Genomic DNA, 27,984 nt, shown 5'->3' on the forward strand with positions numbered 1-27,984 from the left:
ATACCGTTCTTGGACTTTCAGAAAGCCTTTGACAAGGTCCCTCTCCAAAGGCTCTTAAGCAAAGTAAGTAGTCATGGAATAAGAGGGAAGGTCCTCTTATGGATCAGTAACTGGTGAAAAGACAGGAAACAAGGGGTAGAAATAAATGGTCACTTTTCTCAGTGGAGATAGGTAAATAGCAGGTATCCCCAAAGATCTGTACTGGTCCTGTTCAACATAATCATAAATGATCTGGAAAAAGCGGCAAAGAGTGAGGTGGAACAGATTGTAGGTGATACAAAATTACTCAAGATAATTAAGTCCAGAGCAGACCTCGAAAAATTACAAAGGGATCTCACAAAAATGGGTGACTGGGCAGGCAAATGGCAGATGAAATTCAATGTTGTTAAATGCAAAGTAATGCACATTGGAAAACATAATCCAAACTACAATACAAAACGATGTGGTCTAACTTAGCTGTTACCACTCAAAAGAGAGAGCTTGGAGTCATCGTGCATAGTTCTCTGAAAACATTTGCTCAATGTGCACCAGCAGTCAAAAAAGTGAACAGAATGTTAGGAACCATTAGGAAATGGATAAGTAATAAGACAGCAAATATCGTACTGCTACTATATAAATCCATGGTGTACACATATCTTAAATCCTGTGTGCAGTTCAGGTCTCCCTATCTCAAAAAAGATGCATTAGAATTGGAAAAAATACAGAGAAGGGTAACAAAAATTACTAGGGGTATGGAACAGCTTCCATATGAGGCAAGATTAAAAAGACTGGGGCTGTTCAGCTTGGAAAAGAGATGGCGGAGGGGGGACATGGTAGAGATCTATAAAATCATGACTGGAGAAAGTGAACAAGGAAGGGTTATTTACCCCTTCACATCACACAAGAACCAGGGGTCACCAAACGAAATTACTAGTCAGCAGATTTAAAACAAACATAAGGAAGTACTTCTTCACACAACACACAGTAAACCTGTGGAACTCATAGTCACAGGATGTGAAGGCCAAAGGTATAAATGGGTTAAAAAAAGAACTAGATAAGTTCCTAGAGGATAAGTTCATCAATGGCTATTAGCCAAGATGATCAGGGACACAATCCCACGCTCTAGGTATCCCTGAACTTTGATGGCTGGAAGCTGGGACTGGATGACAGGGGATGGATCAGCCTTGTTCTGTTCATTCCCTTTGAAGCATCTGGCAGTGGCCACTGTCAGAAGACAGGATACTGGGCTAAATGGACCATTGTTCTGACCCACTATAGCTGTTCTTATGTTCTTATTGCTCCTTTCTCATGTTTACAGTCCAGGAGGACTTAGAAGAAGAGATTTTAGACAAAATCAGAAAGTGGTTTTTCATTATAGGGGAATATTTAAGAGTATAATATATTATAATGGGGCGTGGGGCACAGACTGTTGAGAAAGGAGAATGCTGTTTGTTTATACACTGGAGAGTGAAGCCCATCCACAACTAAATTATTTTGATCCTGGATTTCTCAATTCTCTGTTTCCAGTGGTAGCTGGATGGGCAGAGCCATCCCTGTTGACATCAGAAGAGACAAAGGGGACTTGACCTCCAGAGATGTACTGTACTCTTTTTTGTGAATATTGCTGCTCTTGGGGTCAGGGCACAGGACCGTTGCCTTAGTTTGGTTGCTTTCCTTCATTTCCCTGAAATGATTTAGCCTCTCTTATTCATCCATGCTTGTGAACCTGTCCTGTTGCAATATCAAAGGGACTCCCTCTCCTGCAGCCACCTTATCTCCTGACCCCTGCTATGTTCTTACTACTTTTTCCATTCTTACAGGGCACCAGAACTACTACAGACATCTTCTGTGCCTAATCCTGCAGGGGCAGCTCCTACACTCCAGCAGGCTTTTCAGGCAGCTACACTAGCGTAGTAGAATGACACAAGTATAAAACCTGCTGGGGCACAGAAGTAGCCCAGATCCCAGCCTGTCAGCAGATGAAGTTGGAGGTAAGAGTTCTGTCAGAGTGGGGCACTAGAGAGAGGGACCTGCATGGGGCAAGAGAAGGAAAAAAGCCCTATCACAGAGCTGGCTAACTGTAGGCCACAGGCTAATTCCAGCTCATGACCTTGTTTAATGTGGCCCCCCAGTGAAAGAAGTGGTGAATGGTTGTTTTTATTTTCCCTCCAAACACATGCATTTGCTCTCCATGTGCTTTAATGCTGAGTTCAGGTGCACAGAAAACATGTAGAGCCAGGACTCAGTAACACATGGGGAGAACAGGGAACTCAAAGGGGATGGACTCAGGAAAAGGAGAGGAGGAACAATGAAGGAAAGAAAAGAAAAAACTCCCAGTATGGTAGAAGATATTACAGAAACAACCCAACTGAAACCTAGTCGGGATGTGGTGTGCGAGTATATAGGAGAGTTCAAATAAAAGAATACAAATAAAGCAATATACCTATATGTATTATTTTTAGCTAAGACAGTAGAGGTATTTGGGGGGGAGGGGACAATCCCTTATGGTTTCTTCTTTCTCCCTCTAGCTGCTACTTTCTGTCTTCATCTCTTTCTCTCTGTCCAGGTAATTAAGTAGTGAGTGTATGGGTCACTTTTTGCCTCTTAGGCCAGACCTGCCTGATCATGTATAATGTGTTCAGCACAGACTTGTATTGAAAACACAGGCTCAATCTATATGAACCATTGATAATAAACTGAAACGCATCTCACCAGTTTTAATTTAAAATAAACATAAAGTCCTAGAGATTTCTGATTGTGTGGGGGGAGAAAAGCTCCCTGCAGGCACTGGGACGGGGCCAGCTTCCCTGCCAACTTTCAGATGTCACCAGTCTGCACAGCATAATTGTTCTGTTCTGTACCAAATCACAGCTGAGAAGTTTCTGTTTTCCTTTCCGAGGGTTGGTTCTACGCAGTGTGCATTAAATTCCAAAGTTTACACGCCATGCACCAGCTTCATTTTAAAAAAACTGTGGTGCATTTCTGAGCAGCGGACAAGAATGGCTGAAGTGCAATACAGTTTAGACCAAATATATTGTACAACATTAAAATGAAAGGTTTTGATTATGTCTAAAACATCAATTTTTATGTAGCCAGATTATCACCCAGCGCGCTGGATTTACACTGCATTAGCAATCATCAAGATTAGAGCAGAATCCCCAGATAACAGAATAGAACACAGGACGTCAATTTATGACATAATAACAATAGTAATAATAACAATAATCATATTTAGTGAAGAAGTTTGTGGTGCTGGGACAAGCCAGAGCTCTCTGTTCTGAAAAGAGAAACTGCCTGAATAGGAGAGGCTTGAGTAGGGAAAGTAGCTCCCTTACCTCAGAAGGAGATTGCAAGATGGTGTTGTATATGCCCCATGGAAAGGAAGGAGAACCAAATCTGAACCCAGCATAGACGTGCACCAACTTTTCAAGTCATAAAAAACAAGTTGTCCCCATTGGCTGCGAGCAGCATGTGTATAGTTCCCAAAAGCACTTTGTGTCCCCAAAAGAAAAGGTTGATGTTAAACTTGGCCTTTCTGTGCCTGTGGACATTTTACTGCCATACACCACGATCTCTGACAGGAGTAACCTGGAGGGAGCCCCAATTTTGGTCCCACATGTTTTGTGTCTTTGGGTGGCAGGAGAGGAACAGATGAGGGGATATTCTGCTGCCACCTCCAGGGAAAGGAGCTGGCTCCTGGCAGCAGTCCCAACCACTCAGAAGATTAAAGGCCCCGCCACTCCACTCCTTGCACAGTGGCACGAGCAGCAGCCTGGTCTCTGAGGCCACTCTGCCTGCCTGCCATGCTCTCGCTGCAGTGCGTCTTGGTTCTACCTGGTGCACCTGCAGCAGTGGCTTTCAGGCAGCCCCCTCCTGTACCAAATGCTCCCTCCCATCTCAAGTTTGGCCCTTATCGGGGGAGGCAGTGTGTGTGTTTGGAGGTAAGGGGTGTGAATAACTTTTACCACACAGAGAGTCTGTCAGTGGCTCCCTGACTGCTGCTGTTATCTGCTATGCATGTCACCAGAATAGCATGCCACCCCTGCCTCACATAGGAACTGAGGGCCAGGCTGGAAATGACAAAATAGGCTCTAAAATTAAATTAAAAACTTCACAAGGTTTAGAAGTCGGCCTCTGACTAGGGTTTACTCCCACGGCCCTAACAAAACGTAGGAATTTAGTCACCCTTTAAAAATTAAGTCATCCAGGTGCTGCAGCTAGCCCTAAAACTAAGCCCTCAACCCAAGAAGAAAACATGTGAGCATGTTTTCCTAGACCTAACAGGCTGTTTTTCCAGTCTTCCTTCCTCCCTGCCACGCTGAATGGGTTGATGACCACAGGAGCTATCGGTAGCACCTATCCCCATAGTACAGCATCTAAACTTGGATATACATTAGAAGCCCTTCCTTAGTGCAGGAGGTTCTGTGATGGAAAATGCACAATCCCGCATCTGTCTTTTTACAAAAACATATATAAAAAAAATTTGATTGTAAACCAGAAATGTCCCTATTCCCTTAACACATTCCCCCACCCGTAGCCCCACTGGGCACCATCTGTCACAAGAGCAGGTTGGTCACACTCCTTCCTCCCACTTCCTATGGTGCCGTTCACTGAGGTCTCTGTATATAGACAATCAAGCGTAGATTTCATTATAAGGTTTAAGAAAACATCCTGTAAAGTAATAACCCAACCCCCACCTCCACTTACGCATGAGCCACCCAGAGCCAGTGAGGCTGACCAGGCTTTTCTTTCAGTGGGGAGGGGAACAGGAACGCTCCCAGATCTCCCACATTTTCTCCTATGTACAATTCCACACACTCTCAGGCTCTGCATCCTGGGGATTCTTCCTCTGGCTTGAGGACTGGACTCAGCTACGTTTGGAGTCCATCACCGCTACTGCAAGAACCAGCCAGAAGGAGGCGCTGCTGAGTGACTGAGTGCCCTGGACAGCAGTGACCCACACTGGAGCTGGCATGCAGATTTCTTCTTTACTTTACTTTTTATTTATTGAGATGGTCTGGCTGTTTGGCTCATTCTTATAGCTGGAACACTAACGATTTAAATCAAGGTTGAGTAAGCATTTCTATTATAAACTCCCTTTTTAGTTATTCATAACTCTTTGACTTTTGGGGGTGAAATTCTTTAGCAGAGGGAAGGCAGGGGGATCAAGGAGTGAGATTCTCTGTTCTGCTCCAGTGCCAAGCCTAGCATAGATCAGAGGACACTGGTGGCTGTTCTAACCTGTGCCAGCTAGCAAAGAATCACCCCCTGCTTGGAGATGGCCAGACCACAGTGTAGGCTGGCCATGTCATTCCTGTCCCAACAGCCCCATGCATCTGCTGAGGCGATAGTTTCCTCTCCCTTTGTGCCACCTAAATTGACACAAAGGGAGCAGAGTGGGGCAATGAGCTTGCATTCATAGCTTTGTTTAAAAAAATAACATCAGCTATTTTATTTATTTATTGACTGGGCAGGAATTTTAAAACAAGACTGAATGATTTTTAATGATGATTTCCTAACGTCCTGAAGGCAAAGAGTCTGCGTTGCACGTTCATGTCTGTGGGATTGTGGATGATGCTGAGAAACATGAGCTATGCCTCAGTCAGCATGAAGATCTGCAGGTGCCCTGTCTCTTTCTGTGCAATACTCTAAAGTTCAGGCAGACTCTGTGTCATTTTTGTGCTATCTCACTACATTGTCTAGGCAAATAATGAAGGTTACGTTAGGATGATTCCATGCAACATAAAGCCCCCAAATGTCAGGAAAGATCAGGGAAGTTTTTAACATGAACTCTGCCTCATTGTGCATGTTCATTATGATGCGATCGGTAATTACATGATCATATACAGGATGCTGGGGTCGGGGGTGCTGCGATCCGTGCCTCATTCTAGCCTAAATACTTTTACAATGATAACTATGTAAATTAATTGAGATCAATGTTCTCAAATTGTGGCAGTTAAAATTGGGGCCCAAATTGTGGGCAGTTATCCACTGGCCTACATGGGGGTGGTATGGAGTTGCTCCCCTTTATGTTGAGCCAAGATGAGGAAGCATTCCTCAAGAGAGACCATCCCTCTCTTTGCAGTCAGATGTTGTAGGGAGAGGGGGAAGACTGCACAAGTTACAACATTTTAGAGGCCTGGCCAACACCATGGGCTGGGGCAGAGCATGTATGTGTGTTCGGGGGAGACTCCACCTCCCCCCGTCCTCTTTGGGGGATATGCACCCACACAGCTGCATTGATGGAGCAATCTTGTGCGCTCCTCCATGTGAGTGACCCTTGCATGAAGCCAGTCACAGTCAGGTCCTCTGAATTAACACTGAGGTAACTGAGAGGAGAATTTGCCCTTCAGTGCACAGGCAGAGCATGTATAGCAAGGATGAGCTCTCAAAACTGGATACTCTCATAAAGAACCAACCTTCCACACAAACTTCCTCGTGGCTAGACTTTACAAAAACTAGACAAGCCATTTACAAAACACACTTTGATTCTCTACAAAAGAAAAAGGACACTAAGCTATCTAAACTACTATATGCCACAAGGGGCCACAACAATGGTTCCCGTAACCCACCCAGCAATATTGTTAATTTATCCAACTATACTCTTAGCCCAGCGGAAGAATCTGTCCTATCTCGGGGCCTCTCCTTTTGCCCCTCCACCCCCACGAACATGATACAGTTCTGTGGTGACCTAGAATCCTATTTTCGACGTCTCAGACTCAAGGAATATTTCCAACACACCTCTGACCAACATATTAACCCACAGAGACCTTCCTGCCAACACTACAAAAAGAAGGATTCTGGGTGGACTCCTCCTGAAGGTCGAAACAGCAGCCTGGATTTCTACATAGACTGCTTCCGCCGACGTGCACGAGCTGAAATTGTGGAAAAGCAGCATCGCTTACCCCATAACCTCAGCCATGCAGAACACAGTGCCATCCACAGCCTCAGAAACAACTCTGACATCATAATCAAAAAGGCTGACAAAGGAGGTGCTGTCATCATCATGAATAGGTCGGAGTATGAACAAGAGGCTACTAGGCAGCTCTCCAACACCACTTTCTACAAGCCATTACCCTCTGATCCCACTGAGAGTTACCAAAAGAAACTACAGCATTTGCTCAAGAAACTCCCTGAAAAAGCACAAGAACAAATCCGCACAGACACACCCCTGGAGCCCCGACCTGGGGTATTCTATCTGCTACCCAAGATCCATAAACCTGGAAATCCTGGACGCCCCATCATCTCAGGCATTGGCACCCTGACAGCAGGATTGTCTGGCTATGTAGACTCCCTCCTCAGGCCCTTCGTTACCAGCACTCCCAGCTATCTTCGAGACACCACCGATTTCCTGAGGAAACTACAGTCCATTGGTGATCTTCCTAAAAACACCATCCTAGCCACTATGGATGTAGAAGCCCTCTACACCAACATTCCACACAAAGATGGACTACAAGCCGTCAGGAACAGTATCCCCGATACTGTCACGGCTAACCTGGTGGCAGAACTTTGTGACTTTGTCCTGACCCATAACTATTTCACATTTGGTGACAATGTATACCTTCAAATCAGCGGCACTGCGTACCCGCATGGCCCCACAGTATGCCAACATTTTTATGGCTGACTTAGAACAACGCTTCCTCAGCTCTCGTCCCCTAATGCCCCTACTCTACTTGCGCTACATTGATGACATCTTCATCATCTGGACCCATGGAAAAGAAGCTCTTGAGGAATTCCACCATGATTTCAACAATTTCCATCCCACCATCAACCTCAGCCTGGACCAGTCCACACAAGAGATCCACTTCCTGGACACTACGGTGCTAATAAGCGATGGTCACATAAACACCACCCTATATCGGAAACCTACTGACCGCTATTCCTACCTACATGCCTCTAGCTTTCATCCAGATCATACCACTCGATCCATTGTCTACAGCCAAGCGCTACGATATAACCGCATTTGCTCCAACCCCTCAGACAGAGACAAACACCTACAAGATCTCTATCATGCATTCCTACAACTACAATACCCACCTGCTGAAGTGAAGAAACAGATTGACAGAGCCAGAAGAGTACCCAGAAGTCACCTACTACAGGACAGGCCCAACAAAGAAAACAAAGGAACGCCACTAGCCATCACCTTCAGCTCCCAACTAAAACCTCTCCAACGCATCATCAAGGATCTACAACCTATCCTGAAGGACGAGCCATCACTCTCTCAGATCTTGGGAGACAGACCAGTCCTTGCTTACAGACAGCCCCCCAATCTGAAGCAAATACTCACCAGCAACCACACACCACACAACAGAACCACTAACCCAGGAACCTATCCTTGCAACAAAGCCCGTTGCCAACTCTGTCCACATATCTATTCAGGGGATACCATCATAGGGCCTAATCACATCAGCCACACTATCAGAGGCTCGTTCACCTGCGCATCTACCAATGTGATATATGCCATCATGTGCCAGCAATGCCCCTCTGCCATGTACATTGGCCAAACTGGACAGTCTCTACGTAAAAGAATGAATGGACACAAATCAGACGTCAAGAATTGTAACATTCAAAAACCAGTTGGAGAACTCTTCAATCTCTCTGGTCACTCGATCACAGACCTAAGAGTGGCTATACTTCAACAAAAAAGCTTCAAAAACAGATTCCAACGAGAGACTGCTGAATTGGAATTAATTTGCAAACTGGATACAATTAACTTAGGCTTGAATAGAGACTGGGAATGGATGAGTCATTACACAAAGTAAAACTATTTCCCCATGGTATTTCTCCCTCCCACCCCACCCCCCACTGTTCCTCTGATATTCTTGTTAACTGCTGGAATTAGCCTACCTGCTTGTCACCATGAAAGGTTTTCCTCCTTCCCCCCCCCTGCTACTGGTGATGGCTTATCTTAAGTGATCACTCTCCTTACAGTGTGTATGATAAACCCATTGTTTCATGTTCTCTGTGTGTGTGCATATAAATCTCTCCTCTGTTTTTTCCACCAAATGCATCCGATGAAGTGAGCTGTAGCTCACGAAAGCTTATGCTCTAATAAATTTGTTAGTCTCTAAGGTGCCACAAGTACTCCTTTTCTTTTTAAGGATGACTGTGTGATGATGAAATACGTATTTGTACGTCCTTGTGACATGGACACCATAAGATTTATGATGCCCTTAACTGCTCATTGACTGGCTTTTCAGTGCCTGAGTTCAGTAAACGACGTGACATGTAACTTACATGTCGTCATTCAGTAACAGTCACTCTTTTTTCAAATGAAATGTCTAGAATTTATCATCATTTTTCCAGCCTTGAAATGGGAGCAGCAGGTGCTGTGATAAATGAAAGAAAAGGGTTGTCTTGTTTTACTGGTGTTTCTGTCAGAGCCTCTGTCCCATCCGACAAAAGGCTCTAGGGTAACTTCCTATGTTGTTCAAATTCCCTGAAAGCAGCAGATATTCACACCATCTCATAAACTAACAAGGCATGAGGGGCATGGGGGTATGGTGTGTGGGGGATCTATTTTTTCCTATATCACCAATAGTGGAAGAACATCACTCACACAGCTGTTTCCGTGTGGCTATCAATAGATCTTGGAGTTAATACCCAAACCTAAAGGATCATGAGACATCACAGCAACAAGAAACCACTGAGTTTGCTACCACATTACCATCAGAGGTGAAGAAGATATTAACAGCAATTGTCTAGGGCCTGATAAGGGAACATTGGGTAGCCTTACTGATTTGACTCTGTGTATTCTTTAAAGACACCTAGCCAAATTTGTCCCCAGTGTAACTCCATTGAAATCAACTCAAATTAGAGCAGATATTTAACATGGTGCACCCTATTCCTTGCAGAAGAGACAAGGTAAACACATTGCTTTCTGAAAGCATTTGAAAAGGTTCCCAGTAAAAGATTATTGACTAAGCTAAAGAGGCCATGACATAGGAGGTAAGAGGCAAGATCTGAAATTAGGGTGGGTGAATTGTAATTTCCCTAGCTGGAAAAAGGTCTCTTGAAGGAAGAGTCCCCAGTAGCTCACCTGATTTATCTGTCTAGATACCCCCATCACTGCAGTATTTAAGCCCCTTCATGAGAAGGTTTTTTTCTGTTTATTGCATCTGTCAACAATGTGGATAAAAATATTAAAGTTTACTGATGATACCAAATAGGGAGAGCAAGAAGAGGAATGGTGCCCAGGAGTTTGGAGAGATTTACATCTTGGTGCTCGGAGCCATCAGGGGTGCTGGAACAATTTGTATATGGGGGAGCTGAGAGCCATTGAACCAAACTGTAAACTCTGTATATGACGGAAACAACTTCAAGCGAGAGGGTGCTGCTGCACCCCTAGCTCTAGTACCTATGGGAGCCAGTGAACGTAAAATGCATTTTAATGTGGATAAAGCCTGGTGACAATGATCCAAAAAAGACAGCATATGTGAAATGAAAAATCTCATACTCATACCCAGAGGAGTAGTAGGGAGCTCCTTTTACCACCTGCCCAGAGTATGGCCACAGCAGAAAAGACTGGACTCTGGGGGAGAGTGCAGATCCCAAGGAGTGATCCTATGGATAGACACCATCTCAGTCAAATAGCAGTGACCACATGGAACAAGTTGCCACATAAGGCCATTGAAGCAAATATGTAAATTAGTTCAGTAGACAGCCAGATATTTTATTTGTGGAGGTGGGGTTTGGGGAGAAAGGGACAACAATATATATAAGGAAAGACCCAGAGGTGTGGATGAGAGAAAGCTAAAGGGACAGTCAGTCTTCTTGGGACACAGTTTCTTGTGTGCTGTATTCCCTCTTGTGATGTCTGAACCTTAAGAGCTCCCCCACCCCCCACAAAAGGAAGAGGGTACCAAGGTGTCATGCCCCCTCTTTGTTTTTAATTACTTCCCAATTTAATCTTGATTTGCATGTCGATCTCTTAGATCTGGGCCAGGGACTCTACAAAGCCCTTGTCAGCAACTCCCCCAATAATAAACAGGAAAAGGCTTAAGGAGCAAATCACTTGCATGTTAATGAGACTGTTTGCTGGAGTCAAGAGAGAAAACAGCAAACAAACAAATGGACTGAATTCCAGCGGCAGCTGTTTGCTCCTTAATCTCGGCTCGTCAGAGCTGCCCTTTGGTGGGACACAATCTACACAAACGATTGTGCTAAATCTTCTAATCTACGTCCTCATTATTACATCCCTTCTTACGCATGTAAATCAGGGACAAACTCATTTTAATATGTAGATAGATTATTGAAGGGAAGGGGAGGGGATAGGAGGGGAAAGGGGAGCTGCTAATGGTGTCTGTGTGCATGTGTGCTAGGGGGGCAGTAATGAAGAGACTGGGAAGGGGGGCTGTCTGGACAGACACCAAAGGAAACGAGGAGGGTCTGTTGTTGGACTACAAAGGAGAATATAAGGGAGCAAAGCCTTAGAGGGTGGAGGGCATTGATAGTGGGGACTTTTAAGATGGAGAACAGTCAGCAGTGTGAGGATACAATTCTATTCAATGAGACTTCATTGGCTTGACAAGCTGTACAAGTGCTGCCAGAATGGAAGTAGAGCCAGACCCCCACAGGTCTCTGTCAGAGGCAAGGACAGGTCCACCCACACTAGGGCTCCACACTAACCCTTCTCCTGATTGTTTGGGGTACAGCATCTGGGCCAAAGTCTTCTGCCAGCCAAGAGTGCTGCAGAAAAGCAAAGGGAGAGCGTGCATAATAGGCAGGCGTTAATGGAGGATAATGTATGAACATGTAGAATTAGGGAGCTGTTCATGTGACATCCCTGCTTATTGCCCAGCTCTAACCACCTGAAGCAATCCTATTTGGAGCCTGAGGCATGGATGTTAATGGCCCAATTTAAATTGTGTTAAGTTTGTACATATACCTGGTGATAGGCATCTTACACGCTTATCTATTCATTCATATTTATTAACTGCTCCCATCTTGTTAGACAATTAAAAACCAACTTATTTTCACACTACAAAGCCAAATAAGGGGAATACGTAGGAATACAGCAATGTAACTAGTCCAGTCAGAGAACAGAGTCTCAACTTGCTTTTCCAAAGTATATAATTATAATATAATTATAATTATAGTAATCAACTATCGTCACCATTTTGAGTAACATTTAAATAGGGGCTTAAACAGGAGCATTACCATGGCCCATAAGAAAAATCCAGACCTCCCATATCTTCCCAGCCCAGACATCATCTCCCAGCTTGGCTCTTCCCCCAGCCTGCAATCCACCCCCTACCCAATTAACCCTCTCCTTGTGCAAGAATATCCTGGGAGAACAGCTGAGTCTTGCAGCATCCACCTTCTCTAGCCCAGCCAGCTAGCTCTCCTCCATATCCCAATCTCCATTAGATACTGCGTGAGCATTCCCACCCTCTGGGTCATAAGACATGGAAATATAGAGAAAAGAGGGTGCCGTCAACATATCGAACACACACTGCAACCCATATTTCCTCACTAGTCCCTCAAATATATATATTTGCTGAACAAGAGGAGTGATGAGATGGAGCCTTGTGGAACCCCACATGAGAATGCCTGTGAGACAAATGAGTAATTGCCCCATACCATTCTTTGGGAATTATCTCAAAGAAAGAAGCAGAGACATTCAAGAGTAACCCCATCCACCTTGCTATGGTCTGCAGATGCATCACCACCATCTTGTGATTAATGCTACAGAATGCAACTGATAGATCTAAAAGACTAAGGATAAATCTGGATACCTGCTTTTCCTTCATGGCCAGGAGGAGATCATCAACGAGCACTATCCTTACCATTTCCTTACAATACGCAAGTCTAAACCAAACTGACTGTCATCCAAAAAACCTGAAAAATCAAGCTGTTGAGGGAGTTGATTTGCCATCATCTTCCTGGGAGATTGGAGATGTAGCAATAGTTGGAAAGAGCTCCCATGTCAAGCACGGATTACTGAGCAAGGATCTGGCAATTAATTGTGTGCAATTACATTTAATAATACAGTGTCCTACACACTGATACCTGAAGGAAAGACGAGGGAGAGAAATATTAGGAATAACTCCTGGTAGGAAACCATCCCACTCTCTGAATGCAGAAATGCTGACAGACTCCAAAAAGACAGACATTCCATATACTCTAATGAGCTGGACTGACTGAGTCACCCCATGCACTCAATGAAGGGAGCTGTAGTTCATGAAAGCTTATGCTCAAATAAATTTTTTAGTCTTTAAGGTGCCACAAGTACTCCTTTTCTTTTTGTGGAATAAAGCTATTCACTAATGGCTGGGCTTCATGTCTGTGTGGTATAGGTGCCACTTCTGTGAGCTCAGATCTGATGGAAATGAGCACAAGATAAATGCCTGCCTAGACAGATGACAGCTCTTTGTAGGCTCTTTCTGCTATCTGACAGGGTGTTTGTCACAGTTATATGTCTAACTAAATGTCTAATTTTAGTGTTTGACTAGCAAGTACCTGGAAATGGTATTTGGCCAAATATAAGCAGGTGAAATACTAATCAACTATCCTATCTTGCATATTGAACATAAGAACATAAGAATGGCCATACTGTGTCAGACCAAAGGTCCATCCAGCCCACATCCTGTCCACTGACAATGGCCAATGCCAGGTGCCCCAGAGGGAGTGAACCTAACAGGTAATGATCTAGTGATCTCTCTCCCACCATCCATCTCCACTCTCTGACAAACAGAAGCTAGAGACATCATTCCTTACCCATCCTGGCTAATAGCCATTAATGGACTTAACCTCCATGAATTTGTCCAGTTCTCTTTTAAACTGTTATAGTCCTAGCCTTCACAACCTCCTCAAGCAAAAAGTTCCACAGGTTGACTGTGCCCTAAGTGAAGAAGAACTTCCTTTTATTTGTTTTAAACCTGCTACCCATTAATTTCATTTGGTGGCCCCTAGTTCTTATATTATGGAAACAAGTAAATAACTTTTCTTTATTCACTTTCTCCACACCACTCATGATTTTATATACCTCTATCATATCCCCCCTTAGTCTCCTCTTTTCCAAGCTGAAAAGTCCTAGCCTCTTTAATCTCTCCTCATATGGGACCCGTTCCAAACCCCCCTAATCATTTTAGTTGCCCTTTTCTGAACCTTTTCTATTGCCACTATATCTTTTTTGAGATGAGGGGACCACATCTGTACGCAGTGTTCAAGATGTGGGCATACGGTGGATTTATATAAGCGCAATAAGATATTCTCCATCTTATTCTCTATCCCTTTTTTAATGATTCCTAACATCCCGTTTGCTTTTTTGACTGCCGCTGCACATTGCGTGGACCTCTTTAGAGAACTATCCATGATGAGTCCCAGATCTTTCTTCTGATTAGTTGTAGCTAATTAACCCCCATCATATTGTATGTATATTTGGGGTTATTTTTTCCATTGTGCATTACTTTACATTTATCCACATTAAATTTCATTTGCCATTTTGTTGCCCAATCACTTAGTTTTGTGAGATCTTTTTGAAGTTCTTCACAGTCTGCTTTGGTCTTAACTATCTTGAGCAGTTTAGTATTGTCTGCAAACTTTGCCACCTCACTGTTTACCCCTTTCTCCAGATCATTTATGAATAAGTTGAATAGGATTGGTCCTACCACTGACCCTTGGGGAACACCACTAGTTACCCCTCTCCATTCTGAAAATTTACCATTTATTCCTACCCTTTGTTCCCTGTCTTTTAACCACTTCTCAATCCACGAAAGGATCTTCCCTCTTATCCCATGACAACTTAATTTACGTAAGAGCCTTTGGTGAGGGACCTTCTCAAAGGCTTTCTGGAAATCTATGTACACTATGTCCACTGGATCCCCCTTGTCCACATGCTTGTTGACCCCCTCAAAGAACTCTAATAGATTAATAAAACATGATCTCCCTTTACAGAAACCATGTTGACTTTTGCGCAACAATTTATGTTCTTCTATGTGTCTGACAATTTTATTCTTTACTATTATTTCAAGTAATTTGCCCAGTACAGATGTTAGATTTACCAGTCTGTAATTGCCAGGATCACCTCTAAAGCCCTTCTTAAATATTGGCGTTACATTAACTATCTGCCAGTCATTGGGTACAGTAGCTGATTTAAAGGACAGGTTACAAATTATAGTTAATAGTTCTGCAATTTCACATTTGAATTCCTTCAGAACTCTTGGGTGAATGCCATCTGGTCCTGGTGACTTGTTACTGTTAAGTTTCTCAATGAATTCCAAAACCTCCTCTAGTGACACTTCAGTCTGTGACAATGCCTCAGATTATCACCTACAAAAGACGACTTGGGTTTGAGAATCTCCCTAACATCCTCAGCCGTGAAGACTGAAGCAAATAATTTGTTTAGTTTCTCCGTGATGACTTTATCGTCTTTAAGTGTTCCTTTTGTATCTCGATTGTCTAGGGGTCCCACTGGTCGTTTAGCAGGCTTCCTGCTTCTGATGTACTTAAAAAACATTTTGTTATTACCGTTTGAGTTTTTGGTTAGCTTTGAGTTTTTGAACTGGACCTTTTATTATAATAGGGTGCTACTAATAAGCACAATCCCGTTGACATGTAATGGTGACTGCAATTTATAAAGGAAGAACTTGAAATCTGTTACCATTTAAATGGCAATAATTAGACCCCTAAGGCAGGAGCATAAACAAAATGTTGAAAACCTTAAAGCTTCTTGTTGTTTTTTTTAAACATTTCTTTATTCAATTCTCTCTCTTTCTAGCTCCTTTCAAGACTCATAGATTTTAAGGCCAGAAGGGACCATTATGATCATCTAGTCTGACTTCCTGCACATTGCAGGCCAAAGAACCTCACCCATCCAGTCCTGCAATAGACCCCAACCTCTAGCTGAGTTACTGAAGTCCTCAAATCTTGATTTAAAGACTTCAAGTTACAGAGAAGCCACCATTTACACTAGTTTAAACCAGCAAGTGACCATGCTGCAGAGGAAGGTGACCCCCTTCCCCCCCCCAGGGTCTCTGCCAATCTGACCTGGGGGAAAAATCCTTCCCAATCCCAAATATGGTGATCAGTTGAACCCTGAGCACGTGGGCAAGACCCACCAGCAAGACACCTGGGAAAGAATTCTCTGCACTAACTCAGCGTCCTCCCCAGCTAGTTCTCCATCTCCAGCCATTGGGGATTTTTGCTACTAGCAGTCGCAGATGGGTCACATGCTCATCATACACCCACTCCATAAACGTATCAAGCTCAGTCTTGAAGCCAGTTATGTTTTTTGCCCCCAATACTTCCCTTGGGAGGCTGATCCAAAACTTCACTGCTCTGATGTTTAGAAACCTTCGTCTAATTTCAAGCCTAAACTTATTGTTGGCCAGTTTAAATCCATTTGTTCTTGTGTCAATGTAGTGAGGCAGAGTGGCCTCCCGCTGGACTAGAGAATGAGATACCACTACCATCTCCCTGGTGGGTGGAGCAAACCCGCCCCACCCCCCCGCACTGGAAGTATTGGAGTGGGACAGGAAGTTCAAATGGAGGACCCTATAGCTCAATTGGGACTGGAACAGGGAAAGAGATGGAGGTCTCTTCTAGGGAGCAGAGCTGTCTGTGGGATTCTGGACCAGCAGTCGAGCAGACCAGTGCCCTACTGATCGAAGAGGCAGAGGGCTGCAAGGAGTTGCCAGAAAGGACGCTGCCCCCCTGCCGCCATCCCCACATCTGGGGTTGGTTGCACACTTTCCCTAGGTCAGAAGGCCTGTAACTGTTGATTGCTGTCTGCTCCAGCCAGGAGCCTTAGGGCTAAAGACTGCTTGTTGCTCTGCCACGCCCAGAGGGCCAGAGCCCCACATGTTGATTGCTGTCTGCCCCAGCCAGAAGGCTGCAGGCTATATAAAGGTTATTGCTCTACCCTGGCAAGCAGGGCCAGTGAACCTGACTATTGTTGCCTGCAGTAGTGAGGCGGAGTGGTCTCCCTCTTCACTCGAGAGCAAGGGATCACTACAGTCAGCATTGGCACTTAATTTAAAATAACTCCTCTCCCTTCCTGGCATTTATTCCTCTGATATATTTATAGAGAGTAATCATATATCCCCTCAGCCTTTGTCTGGTTAGGCTAAACAAGCCAAGCTCCTTGAGTCTCCGCTCATAGGGTAGATTTTCCATTCTTCTGATCATCCTGGTAGCCCTTTTCTTCACCCTGTTCCAGTGTGAATTCATCTTTCTTAAACATGGGAGACTAGATTTGCCCACAATATTCCAGATGAAATCTCACCAGTGCCTTGTACAATGGTACTAACGCTTCCCCGTCTCTACTGGAAATACCTCACCTGATGCATCCTAGGCTTGCATTAGCCTTTTTTACAGCTGCATCACACTGATGAGTCATAGTCTTCCTGTGATCAACCAATATATGTAGGTATTTCCCCTTCTCTTTCACTTCTAACTTATACATCCCCAGCTTATAGCAAAAATTCTTGTTAGTCCCTAAGTATATGATTTTACACTGTTAAATTTCATCCCATTTCTCTTACTCCAGCTTTCAAAGTCCTCCAGATCTTCTTGTATGATATTTCAGACCTCCTCCGTATTGGCAATACCTCTCAACTTTGTGTCATCAACAAATTTTGTTAGTGCAAGTCCACCTGTTGTGCCAAAATTATGAATTAAAATGTTAAATGAGATTGGTCCCAAGACCAATCCCTGAGGACCCACACTAACCTTCCTCCAGCCTGAAAGTTCAACTTTCAGCATGACTTGTGATCTCCCCTTTAACCAGTTCCTTGTCCACATTTCCATTCTCATATAGGATGAAATTAAGAAATGGAAAATTCAGGTTAAATACCAGGAAATGTCCCTGCCAGTGAGCTGTACCATGTGCGGAACCTTCTCCCAAGGGACAGGGTAGGAGCCACATCATTTGGGACTTTTCAAAGTAGACTGGACAAAATACCAAAAAGCACACACTAGCGAACAACCCTGCACTGGCTGTGGAAGTTGGGCTGGTTGAGCTAAAGGCCTGTCTACATTAGAAAATGGAACCCTGTCTGACAACAATTTGTCAAGAGTGAGTCTCCCTGAACCCACTTCAGTTTCGTTCATAATTCCTGAATTGTGTTCTCTAGACACAGATAACCCACACCATCACAAAGTTATCACAGTGCCTGCAAGAAATCAGAAGTTGGTTGAAAAGCAGCCATTTCAAACTAAACCCAGGCAAAACCGATACTTGTTGGGAAGAGTAAGTTCTTCAAAAACTAGCCAGGATATTCATTTCCTTTCTTATTGAAAGTGCCTATTACTTTGTTGGTCAGTAGTGCAATGCCTCGTAATCTTGTTTCATTCATTGATCAGCCTGGATGTTCAGGCATGACAGTGCTGAGAAATGCTTCAGATGTTCCCAGCTTGCTAGGAGACCTCACCCCTTTCTCCCAGACTATGACCTGGCCTCAGCGATCCATGCATTTCTCAGTTCCGGACTGGATTACTCTAATTTGCTGTATCTGGGGTTAAACGTAGAGATCTTTCAGAGGCTTCATCTAGCATCCCTCTGCTGACTCCCACTTTGCTTCCTTTGCTAAGTGAAAGCTTTAGTCCTGGTCTTCAAAGGCATCAATGGATCAGGCCCAACTATATTAGTGACCACAGCTCCGTCCATGGCCCACCAAGACAGCCATACCCCTCTGGAACAATGCAGTTGACAACACCCAGGATGAAACCATGTGAGAGCTGAAGATAAACCAGAGATAAACATCCAGAGGGTTTGGCTATTGAAAGAATTTCCAGAGGAGGTCAGACTAATCCAAAGCCTGGGCACTTCTAGAACACGTGCAAGACTTTTTTGATGAAGCTTCTCTATCGTAGCTGAAAGGGGATTCATATTACAAAATATAACTTAAAAATAAAAAGGCCCAGGAACCTCCTATTTGAGAGTCTCCAGGGAACTTCGAATGGGATACAGGAAAAGAGAAAAAGTTGATTTGGGCTATCTGAGACCTGGAAAACAGAAAAGAGTCATTAGCTGCCTCCTGGATGTCTGGACAGGAAAGCAAAGCATATGCACAAGAGTACAAGAGAACATCCCAGTAACTGTTATCCTAGGGGGGAACTAGTTACAAAGTGAAGGAAGATTTCAATAGAATCAAGAATTAGATAGTTGAGAAAGAACTGAAGGTGAGAGTAATGTGGATGATCTTCACTGAGAATTAAGGATGGAAGGAAACATCAGAACTGAATAGTTTCTGTGATGACAGCCTGTTTGGAATCGTGGTCTCCACACAGCAGAAGGTCAAACCTCCTAGGTTCAAAACATCCAATCTAGTTTTATACATCCCACACAATAGGGTGTCCCTTTCATGCCACTTTCCTTGGAGAAACTTTCACAGCCTGGTATAGCTCATCATCAGGAACTGTTGCCTGGTATTTACCCCAAATCCTACTGTTCTTTATTTCATTCAGTTAATCCTATTTACACTTCTGAGACCATCCTAAATCCTTATCCTTCAGATAGTTGAAGACTTACCATTTCCCCCCTGCTTATTTATCACTTAAGCAAACCAGGAAGATTTAGCACTTACTATTTGCTCACAAATTCATCCCTCCAGCCCACTGATCATTTTCGTTGTGCTTCTCTAAACTCCTTCCAATTTTTCAGTATTTTGTTGATAGTGAGGCACCCAGAACTGAACACAAGGTTCCATGTGCAGTCATACCACAGCCAGACAGAGAGACACAATTAACTAGCTGCTCCAGGAGGTCATATCTCTGTATATGTAGCTTAGAATTGCATTATAGTCACATCACATTGCAAACTTATGTCCATTTTGCTGTTCATTATTACTCCTACATTACTTTCAGCCATTTTGGTTTTCTAGCTCTCTTGTCTCCAATAGATTTATCTGTTATTTTTCCCCAGATGCCGTTTCCCAAGTTGACTCTCACTCTGTTTTTTGCTCAAGTCTCTAATGTCTCTAGGCCTCTGAGTTCCTTTTCTGTCTTTACTGATGTTCACAACTCCTCTCAACTTAGTATCATCTGTAAATATTATTAAAGTGCTGCTTAACTCCCTTCTACACCATTCATGAAGATATTAAACAAGATCTGTCCAAATACAAATGTATTGAGCATTCCACTAGACACCTTCCACAACTTGATACATTCACACTCATAACCCATTACTTATAGTCCTTCAGCTAATTTTCAATTATTTCTATTGATTTTTTTAAAATTACAGTAATTTTCTCAATAGCAATATTTTGATAATATTTTAAAAATAGAAACAGAACCAACACAATGAAACATACAAATGAACAAAGACAAGGACTGTGTATCATTCATTGTACAGGGAGGTACCTCTGCCAGTTATACTTTCCATGACCATGTCCTCTCCAAACCAATCTGAATTAATTTGGTAGTAAAATTTTGTGAGATGCTTTTCTAAAATCAAATTGCTCAACTGTGTACCCTTCACCCACCAATCAAGCTTTCTTCCATTATTGTTTTATGGATAGAAGTTAGACTTTTGGGCTAGCAATTGTCAATATAATTCTTTCCCCCTTTTTAGGAAAATGGATATATCTATTATAGGTCTCTATATGGCTGTCTCTGTCATATCTAAGTGCAGCACAAAAAAATCAAGGCCATGGAGCCCAGAAGAACAGGATTCATCCCTCTCCTCCCTGCTCCCTCCCCCCCCAATCCTCTAGCAGATAGTGTGAATTTGTGTGTGTCTATTTCACATGCTGCTTCTGTTGTCAAACAACTCCATCTTCTTTCTTAATTTCTGTTGAAGGTGCATGCTTGGTGATTTGAGAAGTGAAAAATCCCACTCCTCTCCTGTCCAAGCTAGTTTAAAAGCACCTAATAGAGTGTACCTGTTATGAAGCCAGGAGGTTGGTACCCCATCTGTTTAAGTGGAACCCGCCTAATCCAACTAGTCCCTTGGGACTACAGAAGACTGGTGGGCCATGTGAATCCTAAACTCTCTCCTTTAGGCAATTAGTACATCCATTAGCTTTCTCCAGCATCAATCAATCTTCTGTCTTCACTCATGCTCAGCAGTGGAAGGATCTCAGAGAAAATCACCTCCCTCACGGCCATCTACTGTTCTCTCCCCAGGTCACTGAAGTCATGCTGCTCCCATCTCCTGTCCCTTTGCTCAGGTCATTTTAGTCCCCTTTGCTCAGGTCATTTTATTTATTGGATGACAATAAATTGAAATACCCCCAAACTTTCCTTTACCCTTTTCGTTACACCATTTGTCTTGGTCCCCTCCTGTGTTTATCTGTCACCTTTGATCTCAAAGCACTTTACAAATGGTGTAACTAGGCATCAGTTTGCCTCCTCTTCAAATGCAGCTGCCCCCCCCTGCCAACAGTACAAAGTAGCAGCTGTTGAAATAAGGACAGCAGCTCTTGGCGATAGTTTAGGGCAGGCAGTGAAGAAGATGACTGTGTCCATCTGAATCAGTTTTAAAGAAGAAGAAAGTTATTACTTGAGTTGAAATTTGGCCAGGATGCTGGGGATAATGCTCAATCTCTCAGAAAGTTTGTCAGGCTGGAAGCTTGGTGAGGGGGTGACATATCCAGGCCTGATGCCACTATGATATCTTCTGTCCAGGCCTCTGCCCCTAGAACATTGCTCAGAGGACCTCAGTCACAGAATTTGAGGTTGTGTCCATGTTCTTTCTGTCAAACTTCATCTCCGCCTGGGATGGGTAAATATAACTAACTTGCCTCAGCAGCACCCTCCCTCACCAGTTGTCATAAGGCATCTCCTTCTGCCTGGCCTTTTCTTCCAAAAGAAGGCATTGTTAGGCTGACTTTTCTGCACCATGCACAAGGCAACCTCAAGCAGCAGTCTTAGCATTATCCAGTGGAATTTATTGGTTATTTGCCTCCTTTAAAACAATAATACTCAGTGAATCTACAAATCTTAACAACACAACCCCCTTGTGATGTAGGTAGGTTAGTAATATTGTTCTCAAGCTACATATGGGGAAATTGAAGCACAAGAAGTGCTTGCACTTTGAGTCAGTGTCACAGCTAGGTGCTCTGAGCAATATTCTAGGGACAGAATCTATCAGAGCAGAGCTCAGGAGTTCCTGGTTCCCTGTCCATGTGCAGCCCATTACATGGCCCTGCCCTCCAAACCCGTAAATCACGGTGCCCAGCTGGTGGGGGGGTTGGAGAGTTCAGAGCCTGCACTCCAGGCCCAGTTCTGCAGAGTGAGACAGTCTGCATAGGGTTTGTGTTTGGGGCTTGCTGCTGCTGCCATCCCTTTGTGCCTTCATCAGCTCCTCTGCATTGCCCAAGAAGGTGGCATGCAACCTGTTCCTGGGCTCTACTGTGAGTGCAGTTCCTCTGGCGCAGGCAGATCCAGGTTTTTGATGAGTGTGTGATGGTTAGTAGTATTTAGATGGTGGGAGCACCCGACGTGTGGTCAGCATTCCGCAGACACAGCGAGACAGTCCCTGCCTCAAAGAGTAGCATAGAGGCTAAAGTAAAATGACGGTCACTGTTGCCTAGTCTCCTGAACCAACAGGTCAGATCTAGACCAGGCAGCCATTAGCCTGGAGCGTCCCAGCATGTATGTATGTCACTGCCATGCTCAAACCTCAGATCCTTTCACTCTTGTGCCTGAGTGCTCACTGAGAGTGGGGGGCAGCTTTTGGAGGTTCTTCATTAGGTCACTGGCCTCAGAAGTTGGACTCTCCCCTCCCCCACCTCTGTACACAACTGTTCCTCATTTACATAAATTATCTCTATTCAATTATCTGTCCAGATGTCTGAATTGTGCCACCAATGATCTGTGAATGAATTAAAAATGGAATATAATTTAATAATAACTGATTAGAAGGAGATTAGTGGTTATATAAAAAGGAAAAACCAAGAGATAGCTAGTTGCCCTTAATCCGAGCCAATCCACAGTAATTATAGAAAACAGCCTCTGTCTCTCTCCCCTCCCAACTCTTTCTCCCTCCCTCCCTCCCTCTCACCCCTTCATGTTCTCTCATTCTTCTTTTCCCTTTTCTGTCTGTCTTTTCTTTCCTCTCTCTTTTTCTTTGTTTTCATAGAATAGAATGGTACAGGCTTTTCATAGAATCTCAGGGTTGGAAGGGATTCAGGAGGTTATCTAGTCCAACTCCCTGCTCAAAGCAGGACCAATCCCCAGTTTTTGCCCCAGATCCCTAAATGGCCCCCTCAAGGATTGAGCTCACAACCCTGGGTTTAGCAGGCCACTATCCCTCCTGGATCTTCTCTCCACTTTCTCTCCCTGATTATACAGACCTACATCAACAGATTTAAAGCCCCTTTGGCTAAGTATATACCCATGTAACTGTGGATATTCTGGCAGGATCCAGCCAACAAGAGCTTTCAGCTGCTCTGCTGACTCTCTTTCAAGCCCTTTTGACAATGTCTCTTCATCCCTTTCAATTTTCTGTTAAATAACTTTGGAATTTTACCCCTTTCTTTGCTTTCAAGCCAAACTCTTTTAGTATTTCCCTGTCTGATTCCTTTGGAATAATTTAGAGCAATGTCTACATTGTATTGAATTTAGTACAATATAAATTATATAAGGCCTGGATGACCTCTCACTTGCACCAGTGGGAATCTGGAAGAGCTCCATGGAAGTCACGGAGTTACAGTGCTGTTGGACTGGTGTAAATGGAGACTCATCCCATACTGTTCTCAGAACACTGTCATTGGTTTACTTCCCTCTGCTGTTTCTGTCTCTCCCAATCAGACAGCCGCAGTGTTCTAGAGATCCTGTGAAAGAAAGGGCATAGAGTCTGACTACTTACCTACCGTAGATCTAATATTGACCCAATCACCCTGGTACTTGAACATCTACTCAGCCCCCTCACTACTATATCTTTCCTCTTCTAACAGAGCAAGTTTTCTCATAGCTCTGACTATCTGTGCCAGCTGGGGCACTGGGTATCAGCCTCTATCAGATGTGATTTGCAGTGGTGGGAGGCTGTGCAATCAGGATTCTCTTGAGTCTGATTTTTACTTCTGTAACTTATAACAAGGAAAAGATCACAGGCTGAAAATGTGGGCAATTAGTATTAGGGTGGAGTAGATTTTTTCCCCTCCTGTTTACTTCAAGTATTTTGATTTTTAAGCTACACATTAAAAGTTCTCTTTTGCATACGTGAGAAAATATCATGTTTTTCCCAGTCCCTACTTCCAAATGGAAAGGTTTGCACAGGTGTAACGAGGTGTATGGATACTGCTATAGAGAAACACTTGCATAGTTTAAAAAAAAAAAGTTGAAAACGATATATTAACTGTACCTATTTACTCTATCCAACATCATGGAATGTGACATTTCAAACTCTCCTTGTCCTTACTCTGGCATTGAGACCTCTTCCTGCCACCTGACTGGTGCACAGAACGCTTTCACCTCCTGTAAACATTGCACCACAGAAAATTTTATGCACTGACTGGTCCCCATTCCCCGCTCCTCACTCTAGGCTGACAAGAAAAATGAAATCCGTAGTCCACATTCCCTCCCAGCTAACAGAGTCCATGTGCAGCTTCTCAGTTCCTCAAGGACAGTTACAGGACTTAGAAGCTCAGCTGACCCAGTCCATCCAGTGCTTCTAAGACCAGTTATGGTCCATGCTTCACTTTCAAGCTTGACATGCACTAAGGCCTTCAGGTACACTGTTGACATCAGTGGGAATAGCAGCAGGCCATCTTGCAACTGACAGAGTGTGTAGACCCAGGACCTTGGACTTACTTTTGGATGGGAAGGTTAATTGTATATGAATGGGAGGGTGGGGATGGGTGCAGAACCAGGCACTGTTCAGCTCATGAAGTTTTGGGTACATATGTGGTAATGCATGGAAGTATTTTACATACAGTTATGTATCCACATAAGTCTATTTTATATATCTAATCTAGACATTTATACTGTGCGCATTACCATGGTATATAAGCATCTTATTAACATAATTCAGCATATATAGTTTTATACACATAACACTTCATTTAATCATATAAAGAGTTATCCACAGAATATTTAAAGAGAAAAGGTGGTTAGCTGAATGGTGACCAGTCCTCTCTCCTTTTTCAGCTATTACTGACTTCTCCAGCTCAAATGAAGTCCGTGGTGCTGGTTCCACAATTCCTACCAAGGACAGGCTCTGATGATTTTCCAAGTTTCATCCCTACTCCTGTGTAGCTTGGAAGCACATCCTGGACTGGATCTTCCAGTGTAGACAAGAGAGTTATTTTTGAGTGGGTGGAGAACTTGGATTCTTCAAAACATACAGTTTTGTTGGTGCAGTCCAGAGTTTGTAGGCGTCAATGTTGACCTTGTGAGTCCCATAGGAGCCTCATGTATGTTCTTAATGTACTTTGCATGGTTTTAAAGAAATATAAACAAGGACATTCCCAGACAAAAAGCTTTTGGTTAAAGTCATAGCTGTTCCAGTGACCAACAAACATTTGAGAAAAAAAAATGCCAAGAATACTAGTTAAAAAAAGAAAAAATCTCTAACCATTTTAAAAGCATGGAAATTATCTTAATTTATTGTGTACATAAAGTTTTGACTATCCTACCATTCATACATTTTTTAACAAAAATGTAAATGTGAAAATTAACAGTGCTGTTTCAGTAACAATCTTAAGTCAGGATCAGTTTTCTTTTCTCTTTTCCCCTTGATTGTGTAATATAGACTTTGATCCTGTAAACACGTGTGCATCTTTATTCACATGACTAATATCACATAAATGTTTGCAGAATCAGGGCAATAGTTGTTCAGTGTTTTGTCTAATAACTATGGAATGGGATGTCAGTTGTAAAAGGACCATGAATAATCTGGTTGAAGATATAATTTAGGAAGATATATCTTCATTACATGTCATTATGTACAAAGCAATGTTCTTTGTATTATCTATACATTGTTGCCAACACTCATGATTTTCATGAGTCTTGTAGTATTTGTTGTTTTCTTTAAGACCCAGCTCCTGGAGTCAAGTGATTATATGAAATTCTAAACTCTCATTTTAAAAGAATACATTTCTGTCCTCATGATTGCAGAGAAAAGCTTGAAAATGTGACCTGAATGTAGCCTAAAGGCTCAGAAACCAAAAGGTAATTAAAAAGATCTCTCCCTCTGAACACATATCATGATTTTGGGCGACCTGACTCATGATTTTTTTGAATGCTTGGGGTTTGCAATACTGCTATCTGTAAAATTTGATAATTAAAATGTTAGTATTCTGCAGCTAGAAGATAGACTTTGAAGGGTCTTATTTACATAGGGATAGGTTGTGATATACATGGGGTTCCATTGGCTTATTAACTGTGAGTAAGGTAGTGCAATGTGGCCCATCGATGGATGCAAGACAAGTTATAGTTTCTGAAGCTATTTTAATGCTGTATATGTTGAAACAAATGGTTTGGTCTTTTTTTTTTTAAACTATCACTAACACTTAAATGGAAGTACTATGTTACTTGGTATCTATATTGGAGATTTAGGGTTAAAGCTGTTATTAGATTGTCTATCTAATATTAATTTACCCATGTTTAGATCAATGTTGGTGAATGTATGAACTGTAAGTATATTCAAACTTTTATGTACATTACAATAAACTGTAAAAAATAGGGAAACAAGAGGGCATCTGCACCTTCTTGGTATTCATTTTTCTAATATCTGTTAATTTCAGTCTGAACCTTAACTTTAAGATTTTGTTGTCTAAGAATATGCGGTAGTCAGTGCTGTGAGTTATACTTAGCTTTATCTTTGTCATTGTGAAATTTGTTAAGAGTCATGAAGAGGAAGGATAATCCTGTGGTTAGAGCAGAGAACTGTGAACAAGAAGCTCCTTGATCTAGTCCCAATTCTGCCACAGAATAATGTTATGGCCTTGGCTAAGTCACTTGACAAGATCTATTTTCCATAAAACCATATTGATATGTGTTAATTATGGTACCATCTTTTAATTCTTTGCTGATTCACTCTCATATCTTCCTTTCCATGATTTTGTACAGGACTGATAACAGGCGAAATGGCCTATGGTTTCTCAGGTCATTCCATTTAACCTTTTAAAGTACTAGCACAAGATTAGCTTTTCCCCAGTTCTCTGGAACTTCTCCAGTACTGCAGGATTTTTTTTAAAAATCAACATCAGTGGTTAAGACAGCTCCTCAGCCAATTCCTTTAAAATTTTTGGAAGCAAGTTATCCTGTCCTGAATATTTAAAAATGTTTAATTTTAATAGTTACTGTTTAACATCCTCCCTAAATAATAATGGAATAGAAAGTATTTCATTGTCACTATAAGATGTGAAAATGTCATCAAGCTTCTTACCAAATACAGAATTAAAATATTTATTGAAAATTTCTGCCCTTTCTGCATCACTATTGATAATTTTGCAATACCTAGATAGTAATGACCCATACCATTGATAGAATTTCTTTTGTTCCTGATATATTTTAAAATTTCCTCCTTATCCTTAACCCTACTGGCCACAGATTTTTAATACCTTTAGCTTCCCTTATCCATTGTCTTCACTTCATAACTGCTAATTTATAGTCATTGCTTTCAACTTCTCCTTTTGTATATATTAGGATTTTTAAATTTTATTTTTATTGCCACTTTCACATCCCTCCTTAACAGGGCAGATTTCTAACTGAATAAGCCTTCTTTTGTGATTTTTAAAAAATATATATATTTGGGGTTATCTAATAAAATATCCTCAAATGATTCTCAGTCACTGGTCACTAATTTTTTTCCTTTCACTTTTGTTGATGATTGTTTTCAGCCTTAGGAAATCATTGCTTTTAAAGCTCCCTGTGTGCGTGTGCATTAATGGTCAAAACTATACTCTGTTTGCACATAACCAATATAATTAGATCAGGTAGATAGTGATCACTTGCCTCTAGGCAACCACTAGTTTTTAGTTCAATGATCAGTTATGCATGGGGAGTGGCCCTTGCTGTGGGCTCCATATGGGGGTCCCTGGTTTGAGGGTTGCCTTTGTTCAGAGTGCCCTCTGTTGGGGGAACCCTGGCTGGCACCCTCGATGGGGGATACTT

The 27,984-nt window shown here is 42.7% G+C and overlaps 2 long non-coding RNA genes across 3 annotated transcripts in view; one reads left to right on the plus strand and one right to left on the minus strand.

Annotated features, from left to right (window-relative positions):
• Positions 1–3,863, minus strand: part of LOC122460558 — a 49,482-nt gene extending 45,619 nt beyond the window's left edge. The window contains exon 1 of the long non-coding RNA XR_006281932.1: positions 3,315–3,863. This is a non-coding gene — a long non-coding RNA (uncharacterized LOC122460558). The remainder of the gene's footprint in view (positions 1–3,314) is intronic.
• LOC122460556 lies at positions 8–27,984 on the plus strand. 2 transcript variants are annotated; one of them, XR_006281930.1, is made up of 3 exons: positions 8–63; positions 1,800–1,970; positions 4,804–6,447. It is a non-coding gene; the product is annotated as an uncharacterized LOC122460556 (long non-coding RNA). The 2 variants fall into 2 exon arrangements; XR_006281929.1 differs by lacking the exon at positions 8–63 and adding an exon at positions 25,015–27,984 and having other exon boundaries at positions 858–1,970; positions 4,804–5,047.

The sequence above is a fragment of the Dermochelys coriacea genome, chromosome 6 (assembly GCF_009764565.3).
Source record: "Dermochelys coriacea isolate rDerCor1 chromosome 6, rDerCor1.pri.v4, whole genome shotgun sequence".
In the NCBI taxonomy this organism is placed as follows: Eukaryota; Metazoa; Chordata; order Testudines; family Dermochelyidae; genus Dermochelys; species Dermochelys coriacea.